Consider the following 24849-nt stretch of genomic DNA (forward strand, 5'->3'; position numbering starts at 1 on the left):
CACGCTCCTTATAAGAAGGGTAAGGCCTGACCTCCATGAGGTGTGATACTGTGACCAACATTTCTCTTTCGTAAGGCCTTCGATACGCTTTAAAACGTTTAATCATCCTCCTGTCATTTTTAAAAATAATATCGCCCAAAGTGAAACGGCTCTGACACTAGATAATGAAAATGACAACAATACTTAAAATTACATTAACAAATTGATTCTTTCGTTGTTTTCTTTTTAGGTCCTACGGTGGATGGACATGTAGTTTGGTTTGCCATCATTCAAGTATACCTATCCTTGTTCTTTTAGTTTCTGGCCATCTTATATAGTCAAAAAACGACATATAAATACGATGAAGGCATGTCGGTACTTTTTGTTACAAGAGGGTGCGTCAAGGCTACATCATGTCTTCAATACTCTTATCTCTGTACCTGAATGACTTACTTTAGACAAATCGGCTGGGGTGACAACAGGTGAGATGAAACTGTGCGCCGACGACATGATGCTGAGAAGCCTGTTGCATTGATGTATGATTCATTATGCAACTTCTGCAAACGTTGGGTTGAGAGGTTAATTTGAAGAAAAATCAAAAATTATAATGTAAATAAAAGAATCCATGCTGATGTTCCTCAGTGTTACGATTTTGCCCGGCACTTTATCAGGTGTACACCACTCACATCCAGTCTCATCCTCGATCCACTGCCATGACCATTGGAGTCAACACAACAAGCAATTCTGATCATGCCATTTCCACTATAAACCTTGAAAATACTTTATAATAGTATAGTCTTTATGTAAAAAGAAAATAGAAAAAGTGAACACGTAATAATTCACACATATAACCTTCACTCACATGATTGTCTCATTGGGCAACTACTGCGAACTTTTAAGTTTATATGATAATTTGGAAAAATCAAATACAATTTTATAGGTGGTGTTCCTCGGGGCAGCGTTTTGTCGCCAGTACTAACCAAGTGTACGCCGCTCACATCCCATCAACTCATCATGTCGTTTTCTCTGGAGACCTTCACACAAATCACACTACTAGTTGGTGTGAAAATAAAATAGTAAAATTTAACACAAAAATTGCACCCAAACCATCACTCTCATGATTAATTCATTCACCCAATCTGCGAACTTTTGTGTTTAGAGGTTAATTTGGGAAAAAAAGTAATTCTCGTCATAGAGAAAGGAGCTTAACGTCAAACTAACAGTTGGGTGTCGCGGGCGAGGGGTCAACTACTCTACAACACTATTCTCAATGAAAAGTCCATGGTGTATGACGAGATTCGAACTTAGAATAGCTAGCATGGTAAATACGAAACGTCGTAACTTCTCGGCCACTGCCAATATTAACCAACAGTATCCAGTGAACCTATTATCTAAATGTCATGCAGGAGGTCATAACGTCCAACTATCTTTAGGGGTCGCAAACGAGGTATAAGAAAAAAATTGCAATACGTTTATTCTTACATTTTCAAAAATTCGATGGGCAGTGCTAGGATTCGAACTAACAACCCTATCGTGGCAAAACGACTCGGAACTAAACCACTCCGCCTCAGCTTGGGGGATGTTAAGTTGTTGTTTACGTAGAAAAGGAAAATAAATGGGCCTAACATGTTGCCTTGCGAGACTCCAAAGTAAATTTAGTATTATTATAAATCATTTGTCAAAATAAATAATTGTGGCATGGGCGATCGAAGTCAAGGTAGCTAAAGTGGTAGAGCAGCGGCGTATTGAGCCGAAAGTCGTGGGTCCGAATCCCGCCTGTGACACAAATTTTTCATTTCGAAAAAAATTGTGTATAATGAATTGAGTATTTATAAATCTATTAATCTATAAGCAAATCCGTAGTTGAACAAACTGAAACTACTCTGACACTATCAGAATGACAACAATTTCATTTACAAATTGATTTTTTAGTTATTTTATTTTTGGGATCCGCCGGTGGATGGACATGTAGGTTGGTTTGCGATCATTTTGGTATACTTACCCTTGCTGTTTTGGTTTCTGCCCATCTTCTGTTCATCCATAATGAACGGTATCCAGTGAACCTGTTATCTAAATGTAAAGTCCCGTCAATAATGAGCTTAACGATCAACTACCCGTTGGGTGTCGCGAACAAGGTATAAGTACAAATTTACAATACGTTTACACTCACATTCTTTTAGATGAAAAATTCGATGGACAGTGCTAGGATTCGAAATAACAACCCTAGCGTGGCAAATTCGGCTCGGACGGTAAACCACTCTGCCTCAGCGGGAGGGATGCTAAGTTGTCCGCAATTGTGTCGTTTTCATGTTAGTAGGAAATCGTTTACGTACACAAGGAAAATAACTAGGCCTAGGGATAGGGATAAGAGAGGCGGCCACAAGGCCTATCCACCTCGACCTAAATAGATCTATTGTGTTCCTCTGTTAATTATAACTCACTGGCCAGCTTCAGGCTATTAACCAGCGTCTACAGGGTCTTGTTGTGGTTTTTCTTGTCCTAGTTGCAAGAACCTGCACCTACATAGAACTTCACAGAAACATAAAATGTGTTCTGCGGTCTCCTTCTATTCCTGGCAGTATCTGCACAGTGTTTCTTCTGTCTGCACTCCTATCCGGTGCATGTGCTAGTTCGGTTGCGGTGGCCTTCCAGTAATTATTTTGTAAGTTTTGCGGATGACTCTTCTATGAATCTCTTCGCGTGCCTCATACCTGCGGTATTATTCCACCAGGTTTTGGACTTATTAAGGATCCATTTTAAGGTGTATCCTCTTTTCTGGGAGGCCGCTAGTCCGCAGTAGGGTTCTGGGTCCATAGAGTCCATGTTAGCTCCTTTTTTGCCCAGCATGTCAACCTTTTCGTTGCCTCTATGTCCCGACTCCCCAGGGACCCATGCCAGGGTTAGATCATTAGTGTCGGTTACTTCCGTCAGGGCCTCCATGCATTTCCAAACATTCTTTGCCTTCACCCCGCATGAAGCTAGTGCCTTAAGTGCTGGCTGAATGGAAGAGAGAGAATGGCTATCTTCCGGGAATGTCTAGCCTTTTATTTCCCTGGCGCAGTGTTCAATCACTATGATTTCAGCCTGGAAAACTGTACCATATTTACCTAGGAAGACTGCAGCTCCCGAGCCCATGTCGGTTTTTGAATTTGCGTTTAGCAGTGTTCCTTCGGCCAATTCTTCCCGTTCTTTATCAGTACCTTGTAGTTTTTAGTAAAATTATATTTTGGAGTAGTGGCATCGATTGGCATGCGTAATATGGCATCTGCATGTATCTCCTCCTTAGTGCGAATGAGACTAAGGCCCTGAGAGCTGCCTGGCTGTCAGAGAAAATCGCTATCTTCCGGGAATGTATATCTAGCCTTTTTATTTCTCTGGCACATTGTTCGATCGCTATAATTTCAGACTGAAAAACTGTGGCATACTCGCCTAGGTTTAACGTCAGTTCGGTCTTGCGGTTCATACCAAAGACCCGGCTACCGTACTCTTGTCAGTTTTGGAGCCATCAGTATACCAGTAGGAATTTGCCTTTAGTGGTTTTCCCTTGGCTCATTCTTCCCGTTCTGGTATCAGTACTTTGTACTTCTTGGTGAAGTTGTACTTTGGAGTAGTGGCATCAATTACCTAGAATGGCATCTGCCTGTATCTCCTCCCTCAGTTTCCATTGTTTTTTGACATGGCATAACCTAGCAGATGGTTGTCCATTTATAATCCTGTGGGTTGCTGCTCTGGCTTCTCTTGGATTAAAATATGAAGGGGTGGGAGGAGAGGGATGCCAAGTTGTCCGCCATCGTTGACAAGGAAAACAAATGGGCTTAACATGCCGCGTTTCGAGACTCCTAATTAAATATAATAAGGGATTAACCAAAAATGTATTATTATTACAAATCTATTAATATATAAGCAAATCTGTAGTTGTCATCAGGTAGGAATAATATTTTTTATGTTATGGACGTTGTGAGACAAGAAGAAACATAAACAGACTTTGAATATTATATTGTGAAAAATCAAACTTCTTTGCCATTGCTATAAAGCTTCGTTATTTTTTTAAGAGCTTTTCAACAAATAATGTAAATAAAAAGACTTCTTAAGATTTATTACTTATTCAGTCCTCACCTAAATTACTACGATAAACGCTGTGAATGGGCGCTTTCAACTTGTTTTGGTTTGGGAATAAGAAAGTCGGTATTTAACATTGAAATGGATTCGTAGTTAGAAACACAATGGGATTTAGAAAAGATATATATTTTTTTCTTCAGGCCACTAACCTGGCAGAAATAATTACAATCCTAGCTGTTATTATAACCGAATCATTTACATTTAATAATACATGGTAAACAAGTGGTCTTGTAAAAAGTTCACAAGCCTCAAGATCCCGTGTAAATTAAAACCTCATTAATTAAGTAAAAAAATTAACACGAAACGAGGAAGTTTTTTAATCGGAAACTGTAGGAAAATGGTTCGAATGGAGAATTGAAAAGAAAATCTCGTATCTTTTAAAGTTTTGCTTCTGTTTAATAATCGGCCGAGATTTTCCACCCCCGATTCTCATGACGCCTCGGCCTTTGTGTGCTCGTGTGACCGGATTTGTCGAAACCGTGACAGACTAGCAGAACGAATCGCAGAGATTTACCAGGCTCAAAGAAATCATGAGACTATTTGATAGAGGCATTCTCAGCATCCTTTTAAAAATCTTCGAGGCGATATGAGTGGTTTTTTATAACAGCCCCGTCAACCGGAGATATATCAAAAGTATGAAATAAATCTCTTGGCGATTTCTTTTTTCCCAGCTGAACAGTCGCATTCGTTTTTACCCAAGTAACAATAAAACCATCCATCCAAGGATAGGACAATCCTTTTGTATTATATGGTAATTTTTTTACAATAACAATGAACCTATCTCGAGTAATTTGAATTTAGGTAGAACTTAAGAAAAAGTCGGTCGAACTGAAACTGCGAACTGTTTCCCACCTTTATGAGATGTAATGGTTATTGAAATGAGCAGTTTTGTATCCTAGAAATTTTGATTCTCTCTTTATGCAAATCAATGTAAAGGAAGATCTCTTTCTCTCAATGGCTGAATGCTCAATTTTTATCATAGATTTATTTTCTGCACCCAGTTGTTCACAATATTTCTCGCTTCTAGATTTTCCGGTATTTTATTTGTACCGTACACGTAGTAGTACAAATTACAAATATGACCACAAAACATTTTTTCCGGAGAACAAATGTCATGAAGAAGGTCTCGAGTCCATCATTGATCAAGGCAACGTGACAGGTTCACAGGATGGGATTATGTAGGGCTTAAGCAGTACGTTTAGGATGTAACGAGCAGTTGGTGTGAAACTTTTGGTATAGGGAACGGTTCAGTTCGTTGACAAAAGGAATTTTGGGGTCATGGATGGTTAATGGCGTAATAAGGAGCTTTGTCGATTTATCAGATGGCTTGTCCGGAAGGAATGGATGCTGATGAATGGCAGAATCCCACAATTCACATAGTGCTAGCAGTAAATTGTATAAAATAAGTTTGGTCCTAGAAATCTTCGCAGTTGTCCAAGTCTTCTGTTGAGTTGTTATTTCTTCAGTCTTGTAATGGGATACCACGTCAGCCTAGTGTCTAGGTATAGTCCTAATTATTAGACTTGCTTTGAAATCGTTATCTCTTTGTTGAAGTACAGTGGAGAGCAAGACTTTTTTTCATGTGAAGATACACTGAGTACATATCTCATCATTCAGTCTTTTCCTCCACTTTTTGCATCACTATTCGGTAACCTCAAGGTGTTCTTGGATGTAGGTGATAGTTTAGATAAAATTTGAGTTAGAACATCAAAATGCTGTATCGTCCGCTTAAGTAGTAATTGGTGGTTTGGTAGGTCAGCAGTAGATTATACTAGATTAGGAGCCGGCCTCTTTTCGATCTCAATCAGTATTGGTCTGTTGTACATCTCCATTTTTTTTTTAAATCTGGAGTGCTGGTTGAGCTTGAGGCTTTTTACCAGATCCCAATGCTTTTTAAAGAACTACTGTGTGTATCCCTAAGGCCCTGGGCTTTTCCTCTCCCAAGATTGGGAATCTAGTCTAATTGGACTTCACACCGTGACGTGTTCCGCTATTTCTTCTTCTTCTTGGCATTATCTACACAAGCTTGTTTTGGCCAATCCAAGTCTATACATATGCCTTCGGAATCTGCAGTGTCCAGTTAGCAGTTCAACATTCATTCTATTCCTAGCATTAGCACGTCCTAGATTTAGTAGTTCTGCCGTTAGTTTCTGCGATGGTCCTTTGATAAACTTTTTCGTATGCTTCTGTCCCGGGCTACATTCCCTTGAGCAGAGGACTTATTATTAATCCATTGTCTAATGGATCCGCGTTTTTGACAGTTTGGTAAGGCACAAAAGTGGTCAGAGACAATAGGTATCCTCATTGAACTTTCCTTCGCCAATTTATCCCCTCTGCCCTGTGTGCCCTGTCACCCAAGCCACCCAAACAAGGGCATTTTTTTATTTTCCCCAATGTCTGACAGGGCTGTAATGCAGTCCCAAACGATTCTGGACTTTACCACAGATGCGGCAATTACCTTCACTGCCGCCTCGCTCTCCGAGTAGATGGCTATTCTTTTATTGGCAATCCACAGCCTTTTCATCTTTCTGGCACAGGTTCAATAGCTAGTTTCCGCTTGAAAGACGGTGGCATATTGTCCAAGGCTTATTTGAATTCTAGTCTTTGGTTTATTTCCATAAATGCCAACTCCTGACGCATATTCAGTTTTGGGGTCGGAAATTAACCGGCATCCCTTTCTTCCAGCCTGCTCTACAAGGCATCTTGATTAGAAATTTTTGATAAAACTGAATTTAGTGGTCCATCCCCAAGTTCTGTCCCTTGAAGATTTAGATCCTTGTTATGAGTCGGCTATTAGAGCCTGTCCTTGCCTAAGAAGTGTGGCTCTGCCTCTTCGTGGATAAAGATACTGTAGTGGTGGTTGATTCAGAACGACTTCCAGGGCAGCCGTGGGAGTTGTTCTCATTGACCCAGTGATGCTCAGACACGCCAGTCTCTTAGCAGTACTGAGGATCTGGACCGTCCTTAGCTGTAATGCCTTAATCCACCAAACTATCTATCGTACGCTATCATTGGAAAAACAACCCCTGTGTATAGTCGTAGGGACATCTTTGGATTCAGTCCCCAGCTTTTCCCACAAAAGCGTTTGCATCTGCCAATGGCAATCTTGCTGTTTGTGCGATTTTGTTTAGTTGTTGCTCCCATGAAAGTCTCTCGTCGAAGGTGACTCCCAGATATTTCGACTCTATAGAGAAAGGACTATCAGTGTACATCATCATGAGTATAAAAAGGCCAGCAGTATAAATGATATAAACGATGGAAATGCTCTTTTGGACACATGCTCGTATCTTTTTGACTTCCGAGAACCCGTTGCCGGACTCTGAACCAGTGTCAGTAAGACAGGATTTCAGGGGTACGAAGCGTTTAAGTTCATAAAGCATGCCCGGTTTTCATATCCAATCAAAAGCTTATGCTAGTACCTCGAAACGCACCCAAGCTATAGTCTTTATTCTCTAGAGCAGAGGAGATATTCGACAAGTCTGAAACCTTGTTGAATCGTGGAATGATAAGAACCGAAGGCGATTTGATGAGATGGAATGTCTTTATTAGCTACTATGATGGGTGCTAATCGTGTTTAACAGGAGCTTTTCAAGGATTTTGGCATTCAAGGAAGAAGGCTGATGGATATGTAAGAGAATAAGAGGTAAAAATTGTAAAGCTCTTGCTTGTTAAGGGCACGATTTTCGGCAATCGGTAATAACTTCACTAGTTTTCGTGGTCCTCTTGACCAATTAATATCTTTCAATTAATTAAGGTTTTTAGTTGAGATAAAAATGTCAGTGTCACGAGCGGGATTCGAACCCACGACCTTCGGCTAGATACGCCGCTACTCTACCACTTGAGCTATTGTGACTTCGACCCACTCGGACACTAACTTGGAAAATGACAAAAAGGAGGGAAAATTCAAAAGGTGGGATTTAGATGGGAAGTGAGTGTCCGAGTGGGTCACGATAGCTCAAGGGGTAGAACAACGGCGTATCTAGCCGAAGGTCGTGGGTTCGAATCCCGCTCGTGACACTGACTTTTTATCTCAACTAAAAACCTTAATTAATTGAAAGATATTAATTGGCCAAGAGGACCACGAAAACTAGTGAAGTTATTACCGATTGCCGAAATATCTTATCAATAGGATCTATTTCAGGTTTGAGAATAAGGTGACCCTTATTTGGATACCAGCACATAGAGGACACCATGGCAATAAAAAGACGGATGGCCTAGCCAGAGAAGGTTCTAATACTGCGTTTATCGTGCCACAACCGGTATTACCTCACTCTATGAGCACAGCGAAAGAGAGTATCAATAACTGGGGCATGAAACAATTCCTTAGGGAGTGGAATTTATCCCCCGGACACAGGCAATCGAAAGAGTTTGTTAAGGCGATCAAACCAGCAGAATCGAAATGGCTATTCTCTATCTCAAGGAGGGGAATTAGGAAGCTGATAGGTATTCCGACGGGCCACTGCCCACTGAGAAGGCACCTCTTCGTAATGGGTATCCTACCAGATCCCTTTTGCCGCTTCTGCGAAATAAAAGAAGAAACGGCAANAATGCATTTATTGACTTTATCAATTCTAAAAATTCTGAATTCTACTCAGACGGAATTAATAAGTTACCAACACGTTGGGAGAAATGTATTGAGAGTATGGGAAATTATTTTGATTAAAGAACATTGCTTTAAAGTAACTAGTTTCTTTTTTTTTGTTTAATACCAAAATCCTGCATTATTTTCCGGACAACCCAATAATTGAAAAATCGATAATAACATTAAAACGAATTACAGATAAATATAAAAAAGTATCTAGAAACATTGCCTTTGGACTTTTATGACAAACAACTGGACTATTTGGTCGTGCTAGAGTTGTTGTTTCGTATAGCAGGTGAGGCCAACCAACAACATTAAAATAATACAGGTACTGACGGTGTTAAGAGACGAGGAAAATGTCAATTTGTTTCGTTTGTCCATATGCACAATACAGTCGAATCGGAAAACTAATTAAGTACCTTTCTCAAGGAGTAATGAATACGCAAATGTTTATTTGTTTCGCTCGGCCATCAAACAAGAGCGGGAATTGTAAATGTACCAAGCACCCGGAAAGTGCATGCAGAGCGGAACATATGCTTACTCTACCGTTACGATCCTCTCGCCGGCTCTATTTCCTGCATTTCGATTAAAAATGTTGAATACGACCAGGGTAGAAAGAAGGCCACAAAGGAGTCCCCGGTCGAATAAATGGCCCGGCTTTCTTCCAGTCACATTCTCTTCTCAATGTCCTGCCCATTATGTTCGATTTTACATGGATCGAATTCAACGGATTCCTCTCCTCGGCCTCCAACTTTGGAAATTGGGCCGTCTTATAAAAAAAGTAAGAAATTGCACTTCTCGTCTCACACTAGCTTTTGTAACGGGTGAAAATGTATCATTTAAAAACCTGTTGAAAAACGTCCATTTATCATTAACATTATTTATACGACAAAAACAGCCCATTTTTAGATTTTTATTTTGATAACAACAAATTAAGTGAAACTCTCTCGACATGTGATTTATTGTGATTTAGAGACCCATAAAGGAGACCTTTTAACCTCCAGAGGTGGGGACCGCGGTAGCCGAGTGGTTAGCATGAGAGACTCTCACGCCGCGGTCGTGGGTTCGATTCCCACCGTCGCCTCTGGCCCTTTTTCCCGATAACCCCCAATTTGAACACACAAGAATTCGTACTATGGCTAATATGCAAGATGCAAAAAACCTCCAGAGGTCGACACTGCAATCAACACCAAATTTCTTCCAATTCAGACAGTAGATGCTTTTACTTCAACCACAAATACAAATGGAGACTCAGAAACACTTTTCGACTATAGCTCAGTGTTTGGATTTAGACTTTAATTCTAATTAATCTTTTTATGCAAGGTATTGGTTGAAATGAATAAGTTAGTGTCACAAGCGGGATTTGAACCCACGACCTTCGGCTTTGGGTTCGAATCCCGCTTGTGACACTAACTTTTTCATTTCAACCAGTACCTTTCATAAAAGGTTAATTAATTAAACAAAGTTATTTGGCCAATCGGATCACGAAATATAAGGGATTTTATTCTAATGGTTCTCACTTATGACAACACAAAAAATCAAGATATTTAATAGGAGCTTAGACAGGAGAAATGCGGAGCTATGATTTTATTTTTTTTAATGTGGAACACAGGATTCAGCCCAAAATGTCTATTTTCTATTGCTAAGAAAATTCCTCATTGAGGGCTCAATTCTTCATTGTCTTCAAAAGGTGCCTAAAATGAATCCGCATTTTTTTAAAACAATTTTTATTTAATTTGTTTCATAGGAACCTGCATATTCTTTTCTTAAGGCAACGGTTTAGGTGTTGACACAGCGCTCATCCCAAGATAAAAGTCCCGGGTTCGAATCCAGCGGCCAACAAATCAAATCGTCTGATATATTATAACAAGGAGAGGTTGATATTTTGCTATTTTTTTAATGGCACATTGCTCAGTACTTGGTCCGTTTGAAGTGGTTTCGTGAATAACACGCTTATTATTCTTACTCACAATAACATAAAATATAACTGATGTTGATGTATTCTGAACGATAAGATATTCATTTTTCCACAGATTTTTACTATACTGAATCTGGAAAAATTCATAGGAATTTTGAATTTTCAAGTGAAACAATAGGACACCGGAGAAAAGAAGTTGCCACCGGCCTTTCCAGCCCAAAAATGTATATATTTTGCGATTTCCTTAATGTTGCTCAGCCACAAAATAATTAAGATAAGAAAAGATTCATAAGAAGAATTCATTCTTTTTTACTTTTCCTTTACAAGAGGAGTACCAGCCTCCTCTACTGAATCTGGAAAAATTCGTAAGTATTATGAATTTTCACGTAGAACAATAGGACACCGTAGAAAAGAAGTTGACACCGGCATTTCCAGCCCAAAAATGTATTTGTTTTTGAGGTAAAAATTTTAATTTAATGAGACAAAATGATACCTAAAACAACAACAAAAATGAATAAATCAAATGATTTTCCACAATTTTTGTGCCTATTTTGTGGATGGAGCTTTTTCGTTTCTATGACCTTTAATATATCTTTTTTCATACGATCCTGAATATTATTTTCTTAAACTAGCTAACAAATCAAATCGAGTGATATATTATCTGGTCAGTTTGAAGTGGTTTCTTTGATTTTATCCTTATTATTCTTACGCATAATAACATGAAACATAACTGTTGTTGATGAAGTCTGAAAGAATACAGATTCTTTTTCCAGCGATTTTCATTACTCTGAATTTGATTAAAAATAATAGGAGTTAAGAAACACTTAACACTTAAACACACATAAAAATTTTCCAGCGGCTTATCGAGCCCAAAAATGTGTATTTTTTGTCTGACGTAAATTCGTACAAAACTTCGAATTTAAGGGCTCAAAACGATACTAACCCTAACACAAAATTATTTTTCCACACAGATTTTTTGCCTACTTTTCGTTTATTGTGATGTTTCTTTTTTTGTCGCTTTTTATACATCTAATCATATTTCTTACGACCCTGATTATATTTTCTTAACCTAGCAAACAAAGCACATCGTCTTTGTATTAACTTTACAATGGCAGGTCGATATTTTACTACTTTTCACCGTTACTACCGTTCACAAAATAATTGAGTATTATTTCAATTAATTATTCTTTTTATGTAAGGTTAATACAAAGTTTTGTTATACGCCGCTGCTGTAACTGCTTGAATTAGTGTAGCGGCGTATTGAGCCGAAGGTCGTGGGTTCGAATCCCGCTCGTGACACTAACTTTTTCATCACAACCACACTTTTCTATCTTGCTTCCCTTACCCTTCTCCACTCGTAAACTCCTAGTATCTTCTCTTATTTTTCCCTTCTTCGATTACAGTTGTGCGGCATACGGGGAGCTCTCGGAAGGGTAGAGCAGGCGCCTGAGGCGCATCATGAACTGGTGTGTCAGATTCGTATTCGGAACCCCAGGGGGACCCAGGTGACTCGTCCGTATTCGAATCTTCCCTTGCTCTCCTCTTCCTTAAGACCTAAGACTTCCTTTTTCATTGTTTTCATACCTGTCGTCCTCAGTACATCATCCAATCAATCCAAATCCTCTCACCACTTCTACAACCCCCCTCCCCGTGACCTTATTCTCCCCCAACACAAAACTCACACCTTTGCAAGATCCTTGCTGATCCTCGCCCCAAAAGTGTGGAACTCACCCCCCTTCATTCTGTTCGTTAAGCCACCTCTCTTAATTCCTTCAAATCCCTCCTATTTAACCACCTCCTCTCCCTTCAGACAGAGTCCTTGTTATAATTTTTTATAAATATTGTAATATCTTCATTTTAAATTTAATTTTTTTCGTATCTTTGTCAGTTTATTTGATTTGTTTATATTTATTTTAATTCCATTTTTCCTACGAAGAAGTTATTTGTTTTTATGCTTTTTTCGTTCTGTTCTATTATTTCACTTTATGATCAGCGGAAATTCCATTCAGTTAAAGCATTTTATTATTTTAAGGGGACGCCGTCTCAGGTCAGTTTTTTTTTCTTTTTCAATATTTTTTTATTTTACCTACCTAACAAATCGAATGGGGCGTCGGTGGCCGCAACGGTTTAGGAGTTCACACAGCCCTCATCACTTTAAGGTGAAGGTCCCGGGTTCGAATCCAGTGGCCCTGCCTTTGTTTTTTTTTTGTTTTTTTTTAAACACCGGAACCCCGAGGGTTGATATAACTTCTGCTGTTGCGAACCCTCAAGAAAAAATCGAATCGTGATATATAATAACCTTTGAAGTGAACGTTGATATTTCTGAAATTCGTATTTAAAATATATAAATGAAATTTTAAAAAGTTTAAAAAAGTGCTTTATTAGAAACAGCTTTTCCGTTTGATGACTTTTTATATAACTGATCTCATTTAATACGTCCTTGCTTGTCATTTTATTATCCTAGTTGACAAATCAAATCTGTATGGAATAATTTAAAATGCATACAAAACGAAGGCGGAAAATAATATAAAAATGAAAAAACGCTCAGACATGTAATATTTTTGACGTAGTATCAGAAGAGATTTTTTAAAATATATAAGATCAGGTTTTTCAATACTTAAGTCGGTTTATGAGCGTTCCATTATGAACGCAATTAAATGAAAAGTTTTTCCATAAGTAAATGAACTTTATGTTTGACTACAAAAAAAATCTATAATGCGCAAGGCTATGCAAAAACATATATAAAATTTTAAAAATTATATGGTAAGGACTTTTTTTTTTCAAATTCAGATACGACATTTTTTATTGTGATAAATGTTTGGAGTTTAGTGACGTTCCTTAACGATTATTTGGAGGTCGTGAGATGCGGTCTGGTGTGACGTAGGTTTTAGAAAAACATTTTCTTTGTCGTGCCAACGTTTCGATCTTTATTTAGATCATCTTCAGGGCTCAAAGTGTTTGTTTCAGGGCATTCCCAACACGACAGACAACATCTACATGGAAAACAAACACTTTGAGCCCTGAAGATGATCTCAGTAAAGATCGAAACGTTGGCACCGTAAAGAAAATGTTTTTCTAAAACCTACGTCACACCAGACCGCATCTCACGACCTCCAAATAATCGTTCTGATAAATTCATTTGAGTTCGTGGTCTGATTGACCGAATAACTTTTTTCAATTAATCAATCTTTATGTAAGGTATTGGTTGAGTTATGGTTGACATTTGAAAATGGCAAAAAGGAGGGAAAATTCAAAAGGTGGGGTTCAGATGGGAAGATAGTGTCCTAGTGGATCGAAGTCACGATAGCTCAAGTGGTAGAGTAGCGGCTAAAAACCTGAATTAATTGAGAGATATTAATTGGTCAAGCGGACCACGAAAACTAGTGAATTTAATAAGTTGTAATATATGTTGAATTACGTCTCAGCAGATTTATCTTTGACTTTTGACTGTAATAAACAAATTCTCGCTGCTTTTTCTACAACAATTTCTATACATTTTATAGCAATTTTTTTATTTGAACGTGTATGACTTTACGTTTAACTAATAGACAAAAAGTTTAATATCATTTAGTACAGTATTTCTTTTTAAGTTACTACGATTTGTAGTTATAATTCATAAGGTCCTCTTTTCCTTCAGGTGCGAAATGATAGAATCAAAAGTGAAGGTTCAAGGATCCTCCTCAAGGAAGGAAGTAATTTGAAAGGCTCGTTCAGAATTTCCGGCTCGCAATTACCTATCTGCCAAAATAAAAGAGGAAAAGGTTAGATTATTGTTCAAATTCATATTTAAGCAAATCATTGAAAAATAATTTCCCAGATTATTTATTTTAAAAATAATTCCTTTGAGTATTTATTTAAGAGTAAAATTATTAAAAGACAAATCCAATCAGATTTATTTCTTTGTTTAAAATATTAACTGAAGTGTTTTTATTATGAGATTTTTTCATTAAATCTAATACCATCATGTTGACTAGTTAAATTAAGTGGTACCTTAACACGCTATGAAAATGAACCCAAGGACCGTAGAGATATTCACGCAAACTGTGCTAGTTAAGTTTAGCTTCGAGTTGTGAAGTTTAGATGTTTTGTGACGACGCTGGCAACATTCTGCGGTCTGCTAAATGGCGTGTAAGTATTCGTAAACTATTTTAACGCTGGGTTTTGGTTTATTTATGATGTTTTAGTTGCTTGTAATTGTAATGTTTGCAAAAGAATCATAAAGTGTGTTACAGGTTAGATTCAAACCTGATAATCCAGCAATTCTGGTTATTTTTTCTTTCCTTTTTTTTTCGTTCTAGCTTCATTTATATTTATTTCTCTTTTGTCTGAATTTATTTCACTTATCTCTTTTTCACCCTTTCTATCTCTCTCTCTTCTCATTCTCTTCTCTCTCTATTCTCTCTCTCTCTCTCTCTCTCTCTCTCTCTCTCTCTCTCTCTCTCTCTCTCTCTCTCTCTCTCTCTCTCTCTCTCTCTCTCTCTCTNATATATATGCGTCCTTTTCTTTTCAGATATTTATTTTTACAGGATTTGTGAAAAGTTCAAAATCAATTATTTTGAAATCTTTGGCCAAAAATGTTTTCCCTTTTCTCTCTCTCGTCCATTTTTCTTTCTTTATCTCTTTATCCCTATTTTCTTTTTCCCTATCTTTCAATCTTATTGTCATCGTTCTCTTTTCATATATATTTGTTTTTTTTTCTTGATTTATTTCCTTTTGCTTCGTTCTACCTCTTACATATTTTATTCATATCTTTCATACTCTCTCTCGTTTTTTGCTCTCCCTTTTTTCTCACTCTTTCGTTTATTATTTTTCTCTTTATCTATTTTTTCTTTTGCTTTCTTTAATCTTTACTTTTTCTATATTCTATTTCTCTTTCTATGTGTTTTCTTTATTTTTCTTTTTATGTGTTTTTTTACAACTCCCTCTCTCTCTCTCAATTTCTCTCGCTCCATCTCTCTCTCTCTCTCCCTCTCTCTTTAAGTGCCCTTTTCTTTATATATATATATTTATAGGATTTGTGAAGAATTCGAAATTAATTATTTTGAAATCTTTGGCCATTTTTTTCTTCTCTCTCTCTCTCTCAATCCCTCTCTATCCCTCTCTTTCTCTCTCTCTCTCTCTCTCTCTCTCTTTCTCTTAGCCTCGACTATTTCTCTTTTTTCTCTGTATTTTTATTTTCTATGAATACCTCTTTTTTGTATTTTTCTCGTTGTTTATATTTTCTCTCTGTTAATCCACGTTCTTTCTTTTTACGTATTTCTCTGTCTTTCTTTCATTGTCTATTATTTTTATTTATCGGACTCTCACTTTTTCTTTTTCTTTCTCCTTCCTCCCTCTTTCTCAATCACTCTATCCGTCTCTCTCCCTCTCTTACTCTTGCATACTAATTTTAATTTCTCTGTCTCTCTTTACGTGTCCTTTTCTTTTTAGATATTTATTTTTATAGGATTTGTGAAAAATTCCAAATCAATTATTTTGAAATCTTTGGCCAAAAATTGAACCCATGATTTACTGCAGGACAGTGGAAAAGTCATCGAAAACTATTCCCAACTAGAACTGAACCTCATGGGAAATCTTTCTAGTTAATAATAATTTAATAGGTATTAATGCTTGCGTGATAGTAAATAGTTTTTAAAAACATAATTTAAAAATAAATTATTGAGAAAAGCGGAACGAAATTGAATTTTTATTGATAATAATCATCCAAACCGAATCCATAAATTTCTTTGCGGTCGAAATTTGGCTGCGTCTCTTTGGAAAGATGAGACGGTCTCTTTGTTAATGGCTTTTTCCTTGTTTTTTTCTTCTCTATTTTTTTTTTTTTTTTTTTGCAAAGGAGAAATACGAGACGGTTCCCACCAAATATCTACGGTATGACGAAGCAATTTAAGCCGAGAACGATTTGCGACAGGGTTGTGAAAAAGCCTTGGAATCTCCACGACGATTTGCCACAAACCAGATACTAAAGCCAGGGTCATTGTTCAATTTCGATATTATTTCCCAAGGCGTCCCAGGAGTGGAATGAGCTCTTTACGCTTAAAAAAGGAAATTGCTTCTTTGTATGACTCACAATGTATACCAGACATGACAACAAAGGAAAGACGTTATGCATTTGCTTATAAGACTGTATTGTTGTTTCCCACTTCTCACTTGGCGTGCGTATAAATCAAAAGTTTCGGTTTTTACGATTTAGGATTTAACAAGCCTTGAGAGAAGTCATCACGGTCAACAAGAAAAATCCTTAATCATCTTATTTGTCTATGTGACAAATCTTGATACGAATCCTGACGATCAATAACAATGTCTTAGTCATCATTGACTAAGTAAATCAATTATACTTTTACAAGAAACATCCAATGATGATATTTAATATTATAGAATATAATCTTCCCTAAATAAAATTTTTACTTATCTTAACAAATTACATAAAATTTCATAGTAATAATAATCTGCTAAAATTTGTTACAGGTTATACACACTTTTACATACATAATACAGAATATAAAATATTCGAGAGGTCTTTGAGTCGCCTCTGATAGCAAAATTTATTCATCCGTTTTATCAAAATAGAAAGCGAAATTAAACGGACCAGCATTGTCCGGGATGAACGAACTATTGTGCTCTGTCCAATCGCAGATAATTAAATATATTCGATTTAATTCAATTTTTTTTGTTTAGTCGAAACTGAATGAAATCTTCACGAAAAATTTGATGGGTAGTTTGTTTTTCTATTTGTATATTATTTTCTCTCTAAGCACCCCTCCCCCTCTCTCTCTCTTAATCCCTTCNTCTCTTCTCTCTCTCTCTCTCTCTCTCTCTCTCTCTGTCGCTGTCTGTCTGTCTGTCTGTCTCTCTCTCTCTCTCTCTCACTCTCCCTTTCTCTCTCTCTCTCTCTCTCTCTCTCTCTCTCTCTCTTTCTTTCTCTTTAGATGTAAGAGTGGTCCTCGAGACGAAATCTTGAGAGATTATGTAAATAAAGCGATATCAATAAAAAAATCAATCTTTCAATCCCTCTCCCCTCACTTTCTCTCTTTCTCAACCTCGACTATCTGTTTCATGTTTTTCTCTGTATTTTCATTTTTTATGAATATCACTTTTTCTTTATATGTGCATCTCAGTTTTTCTTTCAACCTTTACTATTTATATTTATCCCTCTTTTTCTTCTTTTCTCTTTATCTCTATTTTATTTTTCCCTATCTTTCTATCTTGTTGTCATCGTTATCCTTTAATGGACATTTTACTTTTTTCTTGCTTTATTTATTATCACTTCACTCTGCCACTCATTCCATCTTAATCTATACCTTACAAATTTTCTCTCTCTCTTTCTTTCATTCTTGTTCTTATTATTTTTATTTCCTTCTTTTTTCCTTTCATTAATCTTTGTTTTTTCTATATTCTATTTCTCTTTCTATTTGTTTTCTTTCATTATCTTTTTATGTGTTTTTCTTTCAATTTATTGATAATACTCACTCTCTCTCTCCCAATCCTTTTCTCTCTCTCTCTCTCTCTTTCTCTCTCACTCTCTCTTTATCTCTATCTATCTATCTCTCTATCTATCTGTCTCTGTCTCTCTCAACCACGATAAGCTGTTTCTCTTTTTTCCTTTGTGTTTTTATGTTTTATGAATATCTCTTTTTTATTTTTCTCGTTGTTTGTATTTTCTCTTAGTTTATCCTCGTTCTTTCTTTGTATGTATTTCTCTGTCTTTCTTTCATTCTCTATTATTTATATTTATCGGACTCTCATTTTTTCTTTCTCTTTTTCCCTCTTCCCTCACTCATTTTCTCGCTCTTCCTTTCTGTCGCTATTTATATATCTATTAAATAAAATACTGCTTTAAATAAAATTTGAGTTTCATGTGTGGACACGATTTGAAAAGTTGGTTTTATTTTATTGGTTTGTGTAACGATTTAATTTAAAAACAGTTGTTTGATTGACTGCCAGATAATACTGAATGATTGATTTATTATGTGAACGTAATATTATAAAAAATGTATAACTGGAAGCGCCGTTGCAATCAGGTCAAAAGTATGTTTCGAGGGGTAAAATTGAAATCTGGCATTTGTTTGCTTTAAAACGGGAAAATTCCAAGGAAATTCGTGTATCGGTGGATAAAATGAAAGACGGTTATTCGTTAAGAAAACCTATTTATCTTTCTACAGTTTACAATGTCCTTCGAAGTAAATAATTACATTTAATACTAAAAACATTGATGCTGAGGCAGTGCTTACTATCTTTAGGTCTGTACATAACGGCAGAAAACACGTAAAAACTTAAGAAACTCTGGAATTAGTTTAAAATCGTTTGGATATGACCCAATCATTTAAATTTATTTTTTGTAAATTTAATGAAAATTGAATAGCAATATACGCGTTTTATATGAACGTGATATTTTCTTTTAAGGTACCCATAGAGAGTTAAATAAACTCTTACTATTAATGACATTTGCATAGACGGAATTTGCTACTGAGTCTGCAGAAAGACGCTACAGGTCGTTTTCATACTTCCTGCAGATACGCTGAATCAACAAAAATCCAATTCAGTTCTGGGAATTTTCCTTACATTTCCCACTAACCGATACGTCATTCGTAACGTCTGGAATACAAGACGTTTTTAACGACCCCGCGTAGTTTTACGTCTTGGCTGGCTGGCTGGAGCGATTTTTGCACATACTCGTGGGTATTTAAGTTGATATATATAACTTTAAAAATTTGTAAAAAAAAAGTACTTGATCAATAGATATTGAACTGATAACAACAATTTTCACTTTGGTTTGTTTATTCTCGGTTATTTAAGTATGATTTTGTTCAAAATGTTACTGGTTTTAGTTTAAAAAATTCATTTTATATTTTCCAATATATCCAATTTTTTAATGTAATGTTTTTATAATTTCTTCTTATCGTTTCAAATCTACGAATATATTTTTAATAATTTATTTTAAGTGGAAGGCCAAATTACATGTTTATTTTTGAGTTTATTTGCTTACAACCAAATTTTATTTATTACTGTCTTAACGTATTTTTCATTTTGTAATTATTACGTAGAATTCTACATGTTTGTCTGCTAATATTTAGAAATTTATCTCATAATAATTTTATTTCGCCATAATAATTTCCGATGTCTGGATCAAAGAGCGCTTACCGCCGCTGTTTCTTCACTAATTTTCAAGTTTATTCACCAATAAGAATGCACATTTGAAAATTACGTAGTGTAATGTTAGTCGTGAAAAGGAAAATACACTATTTAACGACTGGTGTGACGTAGGTTTTAGTAAAACATTTTCTTTATGGTGCCAACGTTTCGATCTTTATTGAGATCATCTTCAGGGCTGAAAGATTTGGTTTCAGGGCACTCTCATCACGACAGCCATCTACAAGTGTTTGTTTTCCGTGTAGATGTGTCATTCTTGTCTGTCGTGTTGAGAGTGCCTTGAAACAAACACTTTGAGCCCTGAAGATGATCTCAGTAAAGGTCGAAACATTGGCACGATAAAGAAAATGTTTTTCTAAAACATACGGCACACCAGACCGCATCTCACGATCTCCAAATAATCAATGGACTAATGGTCACTAAACACCACAGCAAAAAATATATTTTTATCTTCCACTACGTTTCAAGTTTCAAAAGTCCAGTAATAATTATCCAAGTAGGTCGGAATCAGGGCCATCTTAAATAATCATATACACATTTTATTATTTACATTTTTTCATTAAAAAATTTGTCTATTGTATATTTGGGTATTTGTGACTTTTTCTGGGTGCGATCTTCTGATAAATTTATATAGCCAAGCAGGATGGTGGATACTCTAAACTAGAGTAATAAAAATAAATAAATAGCTTAATGAAAATTAGATAAAATCTTAATCAATTTATTTTTATTCTAGGTAAAACAGGAAGAATCCAGATACGAAAATTAATGTGAAAATTATAACAACTAATTTGCCTTAATTTTTTTTTATCTTTCACCGCGGAATTAAATTTGAAACCGAAAGTCAAGAGTTCATATCATCCATGTTTTTTTTTATATTATTCACCTGGAATTATAAATAACGGCAAGCTTTTGACTTTTTTGCAAGAATGTTATTATTTCTTGAACATCTCGCCCACAAAATCGACAAATTTTTTAAATATATATTTTTTTTTAAACTCCATTATATTTTAGTGGTGTGTTAACCAAATTACTTCTTTCAATTTATTAATCTTTTTATGTAAGATTTTGGTCGAAAAGAAAAAGCTAGTGACACGAGCGGGATTCGAACCGACGACCTTCGGCTCAATATGCCGCTGCTCTACCACTTGAGCTATCGTGACTTCGATCCCCTCGGACACTAACTACACTTCTCAATCTACAGCCTGTCGAATTTTTCCCTCCTTTTTGCCATTTTTCAAATGTCGTGTAATCAGGATTCGATTCTTGAAGGTCGTGGGTTCGAATCCCGCTAGTGGCACTAGATTTTTCATTTCGACCAAAACCTTACATAAGAAGATTAATTTAATTTAGTTTTAATATCAAATTGAGATATGTAACTTTTCACAATTTTCTCTCCACATCAGTTGTTCCCCAGGGCTCACGTCTACGACCATTTCTGTTCAATACTTTAATAAATGATATTCTCCTTATTTCTAGCCGATCGACTTCGAGGATTTTTTCTCGTAAAATCCGTTTAAATAGCCAAGTGTAGTTATGCTAGTCTATTGACCAAATTAGTTCTTTCAATTTATTAATCTTTTTATGTAAGGTTTTCGTCGAAATGAAAAAGCTAGTGCCACGAACGGGATGCGAACCCAGGAACTACGGCTAAATACGCCGCTGCTCTACCACTTGAGTTATCGTGACTTCCATCAACTCTGACACTAACTTCCCATCTCAACCCCACCTTTTTGAATTTTCCCTCCTTTTTGCCATTTTTAATTAATTGAAAGATATTAATTGGTCAAGGGGATCACGAAAACTAGGGAGTTAATTAAAAATCTAAAACAAAATTAAAATAAATTTTATCTGTCCGTCATTTTTTAGTTTTCTTAGCAATTAATATTTTTTTAACTTTTTTACACTAAGTCTCAAATATTAAAGGTTATAAACGTAAACCTTTGATCAATGTATTACAAGTGGAATTTTTTGCCTGTCCGTGATGTTTTTCAATTATGATCCCAGTTAATTAAATTAAAATTAATAAATTTTGAAAGTGGAAAAATGCTTCAGGATGAAGATCCTATTGCTGAAGGTGTGTAGATATTTTGTCTTCTCCAATTTTAATTTATAGTGTCTTCTTTTAGAACTATTAAAGCTGAATTGGATAGGAATTGTTAATAATTATTATAAACGAAACGTCAATTCTTCTCGTAATATCGATACTTTTATCGAATCCATTAAAAGCTGTTATTGTACAACGTTAACAAACTGCAAGTAGGTATTGATTACACTTTGTTTGGTAGCATAATAAAATCGATAACTTATTCGCCCGTAGTACAGATGCTTATAACTTTCATTTACATTTTATCGTTTGACGTTTATAAAGTGGTTAAGGTGATAAAAATTCTGCTAGGATTATTTAATTTTAGCGTGAAGAAAGGTGTCGGTTTTAGAAGGTTCCACTGATGGTTTTATATAAAAAATGTTTAAACATTGTTCTGCGTTCACGATTAATGGAAAGCCTGTCGACAAGCACATGATTTCTTGCGATAGAGAAAATTCACGTTGTTGTGAAATTCGTATCAAGTGCGTCCCAGGCCGGAAAATGAGCAATCTGGTGGATTTGTCGGTGGATATTGTTCCGATGGTTTGGGTTCAACACCGTGGCAATATTTCTACGGTTCGCTGCCCCGTCGGCCTCAGCCAAACCGCAACACCCGCCTGATGAACACAAAACTGGAAAATTTACATAAAACACAAGACTGAGGGCATTACTTTGCAATTCAAGACGAAATTTCTCGTCAGACATTGTTTCCTCTCGATAAGTTTCAGAAACAAACTTTCCCTCGTTCTCGCGTTCCAAAATATCCGTCGCTAAATTAATCGCGGACCGCCAAATTGTTTTCAAAGTTCCAGGAACTTGAACGAATTTTATTAATTTCAACTTGATTTTTGATTTCCTTCCAAAAGGAATATTTTCTTATACATTACATCATCCAAAGCCTGGTATAAACTAGTATAAATTATGATATAAAAGGGACCAATTTTTATTCTACTTACTAAATTTATTATATGGAACATAACTTTTACTTGAAAATATCTCCAAGAATAGCAAAAAATATTATATAATAAATGCTAAATAATCAGAAAATTTATCTTTATTTACAAAAAAAGTATAGAATACCTAACAATTTAAGAAACCAGACCGATAATTACCCATGGTTCATAGAGCGTCTGAAAACTGTTAAATTATGTAAGTTAAATAATTTTCAGGCCGATGGAACGCAAATTTTGATAACATTGTTAGATAAAAAGATTTGTTAGGTTGAATCATCCAAATTGTCTGAAACTTGACAGGAAGTAAAGTAACAATTTTATGTTTGGGGCCGAAAATCAACTGATCGTCCGTTTTCACTTCCTTTTCTGGTCTTTCATACTTATTAAGTGCGCATATTTGAGCGTCATGATGTTACTCTCCGATTATATATGAAAACTAAGTCAATGACTTAAAATTCTATCATTTGTACATCAGGTTGCCAAACACAGTTTTAAAACCTAGAATGTATACAGATCACCACGAACAGAGGGGTACCTCGGGAGAATCTACTCCATTCTCGCTAATAAATTACTTTTTACACACTCATCCCAAAGAACTCGATATTCCTCTGGGCGGGTTTAAGAAATCTCCTTCCTTTCAAACTACTAAATTGAATTCATTTCAATAAAGTAAGATAAACTGAACTCCATACAAACATAAAATTCTGATCAGATTGACTTCGTTCGAGTGCTCGATACTCCGCCGGTCAGGGTCGAACGCACACCATTCTCGCTAATAATTACTGGATACTTATAAACTATAACTATTGCTTAATTTTACTCTCTAGCGGTCACATACTCACCCCAGATAACTCGATATTCCTCGCAATGGTGTTAAGTAATCTCCTTCCTTTCACGCTACTATATTACATCCATTGCAATAAATTAACAGAAACACAACACTCGATACATAGAACTCTGTTCAGACTAACACCTTCAGGCTGCTCGATATTCCTTGAGGTGGGGTTAAACCCACTCCAGTCTCGCTAATAATTTACATTTCCAGACGTCACCCACTCACCTCAGAGTTCTCGATATTCCTCGGAATGGGGTTAAGATTCTCGGGTCAGCGTCGAACCCACTCCATTCTTGATAATTACTTACTTTTCCAGATGACACCCACTCACCCCAGAGTTCTCGATATTTCTCAGAATACAGTTAAACAAACCCCTTCCTTTCACGCTACTATATTACATCCATTCCAATAAATGTACAGAAACAGAACACTCGATTCGTAGAAGTCTGTTCAGATTCACACCCACAGAATGTTCGATATTCCTCGGAATGGGGTAAATCAATATCCTTCCTTTCACGCTAATATATTACATCCATTCCAATAATTAACAGAAACACAACACTTGATACATAGAAATCTGTTCAGATTCACCCCCACACGGTGCTCGATATTTCTCGAGTCAGCGTTGAACTCACTCCATTCTAGAAAATTACTTACTTTTCCAGACGTCACCCACTCACCCCAGAGTATCCGATATTACTCGGAATGGGGTTAAGCAATCTCCTGCCTTTCACGCTGCTATATTTCATTCATTCCAATAAAGTAAGATAATACAGTTTTTACTCTAGGGAATGGAAGTAAGTTATTCGAGTGGAGTGGGTTCGACCCTGACCGGAGGAATATCGAGCACTCTTGCGATGTGAATCTGATCAGACTTTTATATTTGTATGGAGTTCTTCCACCTCACTCTCGCTAATAACTTACTTCTCCAGACGTCACACACTCACTCCAGAGTTCTCGATATTCCTCAGAATACAGTTAAACAAACCTTCCTTTCACGCTACTATATTACATCCATTCCAATAAATGTACAGAAACAGAACACTCGATACATAGAAGTCTGTTTAGATTCACACACACAGTGTTCGATATTTCTCGGGTCAGCGTCGAACCCAGTCCATTCTAGATAATTACTTACTTCTCAAGACGTCACCCACTCACCCCAGAGTTCTCGATATTTCTCAGAATACAGTTAAACAAACTCCTTCCTTTCACGCTACTATATTA

The 24849-nt window shown here is 36.2% G+C and overlaps 1 protein-coding gene across 1 annotated transcript in view; it reads left to right on the top strand.

Annotated features, from left to right (window-relative positions):
* Positions 1–19211: 19211 nt before the first annotated feature.
* Positions 19212–24849, top strand: part of LOC106670755 — a 111725-nt gene continuing 106087 nt past the window's right edge. Inside the window, exon 1 of the mRNA XM_024226719.1 lies at positions 19212–19273. The gene's annotated coding sequence lies outside the window, so the exon portion shown is untranslated. The remainder of the gene's footprint in view (positions 19274–24849) is intronic.

The sequence above is a fragment of the Cimex lectularius genome, unplaced genomic scaffold (genome assembly GCF_000648675.2).
Source record: "Cimex lectularius strain Harlan isolate CLEC.00 unplaced genomic scaffold, Clec_2.1 scaffold164, whole genome shotgun sequence".
Taxonomy (NCBI): Eukaryota; Metazoa; Arthropoda; class Insecta; order Hemiptera; family Cimicidae; genus Cimex; species Cimex lectularius.